The sequence below is a fragment of the Chrysochloris asiatica genome, unplaced genomic scaffold (assembly GCF_000296735.1).
Source record: "Chrysochloris asiatica unplaced genomic scaffold, ChrAsi1.0 scaffold00354, whole genome shotgun sequence".
Taxonomy (NCBI): Eukaryota; Metazoa; Chordata; class Mammalia; order Afrosoricida; family Chrysochloridae; genus Chrysochloris; species Chrysochloris asiatica.
The window spans coordinates 411,918-417,262 of record NW_006408872.1 but is presented as its reverse complement, the minus strand read 5'-3'; positions in this window follow the sequence as shown (position 1 = coordinate 417,262).

Below are 5,345 nucleotides of genomic sequence, written 5' to 3'. Positions count from 1 at the left end.
TTAGTCTTCAAGCTGACATCTTGGCTCTTCAACACTTTAAAAAGGTCTTGTGCAGCAGATTTGCTTAATGCAATACGTCATTTGATTTCTTGACTGCTGCTTCCATGAGAGTTGATAGTTGATCCAAGAAGAAAGAATCTTTTTTCCACTGATAAGAATGTAGTTTATTGGTCCAGTGGCAAAGATTTTTGTTTTCTTTACATTGAGATGTAATCCATACTGAAGGCTGTGCTCTTTGATCCTATTCAGTAAATAGATAGCATAGGTATTACTACAGTGTTATTAACCATTCTATGGTTGGTAACCACCACTTGTCTGTCTGTTTGTCATACTGTGGTAGCTTGTATATTGCTGTGATACTGATGTAATTCCACCAGCATTCTAAATGCTAGCAGGGTCAACTATAGGGGCCACTTTACAGAACCTCAAGACTAAGATGGAATAGGAAGAAGGAGAGGCAGAGTACTTCTAAATGGTTAGCCACTGAAAACCTTATGAATTGCAGTAGAATATTGTTACATATAGTGCTGGAAGGTGAGCCCTTTAGCTGGGAAATTGCTCAAAATATGACTGAGGAAGCGCTACCTCCTCAAAGTAGAATTGGCCTTAATGATATAAATGAAACAAAGCTTTTGGGACCTTCATTTCCTGATGGAGCACAAGTCAAAATTATGAGAAATAACTGTAAACATCCATTAATTATCAGAGCATGGAATGCACAAAGTATGAATCTAGGAAATTTTTAATTTGTCAAAAATGGAAAGGATTGCATAATGATTGATATTGTAAGCATTAATGAGCTGAACTGTATAGGTATCAGCCATTTTGAATCAGGCAATCACATAGTCTACTGTGCTGGGAATGACAAACTGAAGAGGAATGGCATCACACTCATTGTCAAAAAGAACATTTCAAGATCTATCTTGAAGTACAATGCTGTTTGTGACCGAATAATATCCATACACCTACAAGTAAGGCCAGTTAATACCACTATTATTCAAATTATGTACTAACCACTAAAGTCAATGATGATGAAAGTCAAGAATTCTGGCAACTTCTTCAGTCTGAAATTGATCATGCATGCAACCAAGATGCATTGATAATTACTGGTGATTGGAATGCGAACGTTGGCAACAAAGAGGAAGGATCAGTAGTTAGAAAACATGGCCTTGATGATAAAAATGATGCTGAGGACTTTTTAAAGCAACATTAAAGGTGAATATACACATGATCCTCACCAGATGGAATACACAAAAATCAAATTGACTATGTCTGTGGGAAGAGATGGTAGAGAAATTCAATACCATTAGCCCAAACAAAGCAAGGGCAGACTGTGGAACAGACCATCAATTGCTCTTATGCAAGTTCAGGCTGAAGTTAAATAAAATGAAAGTAAGTCCACAAGAGCCAAAATATTACCTTTAGTACATCCCACCTGAATTTAGAGGCCAGCTCAAGGCCAGATTTAATGCATTAGATACTAAAGACCAAGACCAGAAAACTATGGAATGACATCAACAACATCGTACATGAAGAAAGCAAAAGATCATTAAAAAGACAGGAAAGAAAGAAAAGACCACAATGAATGTCAGAAGAAACTCTGAAACTTGTTCTCCTACAGTGTAGAGAAGCTACTGTGAATGGGAGAAATGAAGAAGCAAAAGAGCTTAACAGAAAAATTCAAAGGACTGCTCAAGAAGGCAAATCAAGTATTACAATGAAGTGTGCAAAGACCTGGAGTTAGAAAACCAAAAGGGAAGCACACACCCAGCATTTCTCAAACTGAAAGAACTGAAGAAAAAAATCAAGCCTTGACTTGAAATATTGAAGGATTCTATGGGCAAAATATTGAGTAATGAATGTATCAAAACAAGATGAAAGGCACACCCAAAAGAAATGGTCAATATCTAACCATTTCAAGAGATATCATCTGATTAAGAACCGTTGATACTGAAGGAAGAAGTCCAAGCTACACTGAAGGTGTTGGTGAAAACCAGGACTCCAGGAAATTGGCAGAATACAAATTGAAGTATTTCAACAAATTGATGAAGCAATGGAGGCCATCACTTACTTATGTCACAAAATTTAGAAGACAATTTCCTGGCCAACTGAGTGAAAGAGATCCATGTTTGTGCCTATTACAAAGAGAGGTAGCCTAACAGAATGTGGAAATCACCAAACAGTATCATTAATATCACATGCAAGTAAAATTTTTTTTTTTGCCAATGATAATTCAAAAGCTGTTACAATAATACATTGACAGGGAACTATCAGAAATTCTAGCTGAATTCAGAAGAGGCATGCAACTATGGATATCATTACTGATGTCAAATGGATTGGCTGAAAACAGAGAATATAAGAAAAATGTCCATTCATGCTTTATTGACAATAGAAAGGTTTTTGGCTGTGTGGATCATGACAAACTATGAATAACCTGGCAAAGAATGGGTATTCCAGTACACTTAATTTTTCTCATGAGGAACCTGTACATAGACCAACAGGCAGTTGTTAGTGCAGAACAAGGGGCTAGTGAATGGTTTGGAATCAGGAAAGGTGTGTCAGGATTGTATCCTGATTTATTCAATCTGTATACTGGACAAATAGTCTGGGAAGCTGGACTATATCAAGAAGAAAGTGGCATCAGGATTGAGAGAAGATTTATTAACAACCTTTGATACACAAATGATACACTGAAGCTGGCTAGAAAAGAAGAGGACTTAAAACGCTTACTGATAAAAATAAAAAAACTACAGCCTTCAGCATAGATTACGCCTTAATGAAAGAGAACAAAAATCCTCACAACTGGATCAATAAATAACATCATGATAAATGGAGGTAAAATTGAAGTTGTCAAATACTTCATTTTGTTTGGATCCACAATTAGCACTCATGGAAGCAGCAGTCAAGAAATCAAACGACATATTGCATTAGACAAATCTGCTGCAAGAGACCTCTTTAAAGTGTTGAAGAGCAAAGATGTCAGCTTGAGGACTAAGATGTGCCTGACCCGAGCCATGGTATTTTCAATAACCTCATATACATACGAAAGCTGGACAGTAAATAAGGAAACCGTAGAAGAACTGACCTATTTAAGTTATGGCATTGGAAAAGAATATTAAAAGTACAATGGACTGCCAGAAGAACAAACAAATCTGTGTTGAAAGAAGCAAAGCTAGAATGCTCCTTAGACGCCAGGATGGTGACACTTCATTTCTCATACTTTGGACATGTTATCAAGAGGGACCAGTCCCTGGAGATGGACACCATGCTTGGTAAAATGTAAACTCAGTGAAAAAGAGGAAGACTCCTAATGAATTGGATTGACACAGTGGCAGCAACAATGGGCTCAAATGTAACAATAATTGTGAGGATGGCACAGGACCAGACAGTACTTTGTTCTGTTGTGCATAAGGTCACCATGACTCTAAAATGACTTGATAGCACTTAGCAGCAACAAAACCTCTTGATCTGTGAGAAAATTAATTTCAGTTTCCTAAAGGCACTCACTTGTGTATGTCTGTTTCCACAATACTAAAAAACTAAGATACTTGACATTTCTTCCTTTTGAAAAGGAGCCGAACTCTGCTTTTCCATAAACCTTCTTCCTCCTACATAAACCCTTTCCCTCACCAGGGACCACCTGAAGCTTGACTCATTGGCCAAATTAACTATCAATCCCTCAAGACTTCTTCTGGTGTCCTGTTGGATACTGATTCCCTTTCCAGAATTCCTGAGGGTAATTTTGATACCACAATGCAAGGCTTGACACTGGTTCTTTTGGGAATTAATTTCGTTGCAATAACCACTAGTCCCAACCCATCAAGAACTGACTAGCTTCTGATTTTGCAACCTGTGGCCTCCCTCCCAACTCCTTATGTACTGGTGCCATCCTCTAAGATGCAATGGATAAGGAATGTGGAGGGACAGTCATTTGGACATCACCCAGCCAATGGCAGGACCTTCCAGTCCTGGAGAGGAATAAGAGATGAACAATCTATTGGATACCACCAATTACCTACACTTCTCCTCATATTAGGTATGTGGACCCACCCAGAGGTTGGACAGGAGAAATGATTATCTGCTTCCTTAATGAGTATCCATTGCCAATGAGTCAATTCCGACTCTTAGTGCCCAGGTAGAACAGGGTACAATGAACTCTTAGGGTTTCTGAGACTGTATATCTTTACAGGAGCAGACAGTCTCATGTTTTTTCCAGAGTGACTGGTGGGTTTGAACTACTAACCTTACAGTTAGCAGCCCGATGTGTAACCCACTGTGCCAACAGGAAAGAAAACCTTATAGGACAGTTCTACTCTTGTCACATAGGGTCACTAAGAGCTGAAACTGATTCAACAGTGTGTGAAATGAAAACACAGTAGGGTATCAACTCACTGGAAAGATAACTGTGGAGAGGAGATGGAAGACTTTATTTGGGAAAATGTTGACATGGACATGGTAGAGAAGAAACACTGAAAGGAGTAAAAATAAAACTAGCATATACAGTGGATCATCACTAAAATATAAAACCAGTCACTATTTAGAGGAAAAGTAGATTTGGATTTATTTTTGAATAAAATGCATTGCTACTAACTCTGTGGAAATGTGCCAAGGTTTTGAGCATGTGAGGTGAGGGAAGAAGACCCCTCAACAGGGCTAGCACCTTTATTCTCAGAATCTGAAAGGAAATAAGAGGTGGGGAGTTGTTCTACTTTGATCTCGCCCTGAGCTAAGGAGCTCTCCAGGGGCTGAGGGAAACAAGGTTCAGGGTCTGTTAGGGGCGAGAACCTTACACATCAAGACCAATTTTTTTTTTTTTTTTAAATCCTCTCACTCTTGGTTTCCCAAAAATGAAATACAGCACAACAGCGCACACGAATTAAGTAGTGAAATTTGCTGTAAGTGTAAATGAAAACTTAGGTAGGGTCCGTGAAAGAAAATTAAGCTGAGAAAAGTGGGGAAGAGGAGGCTGTGTGCAGTCAACATGCTGGAAAAGAAAACAAACCAAACTAAAATAAGGCTTTGAGGGCATCAGACTCAGGTTGGTCAATGGAATAAAAAGGAGATGCTAAGTCATACAAGGAGTGGTTCTGATTTGCAGGGCAGGATGGGTGAGGCAGACCTCAGTCTAAAGTGTAGATGTAAACACAGTAGGAAAGGGCAGGAGAAGACATAGCTACACAGAACACATCTTGTCGGAGTATGGCTGTTCAAGCTTTCCCTTTAAAAAAAAAAAAAATCTAGCTAATCAGGTTAATGAAGAAAATTCACATCACGTTTTACTTCAGCTGTAGTGAGGGTTGGGGAGGATCTGGGAAGAGAGCTGGTGGTGGTGCCACAGTTGGGCA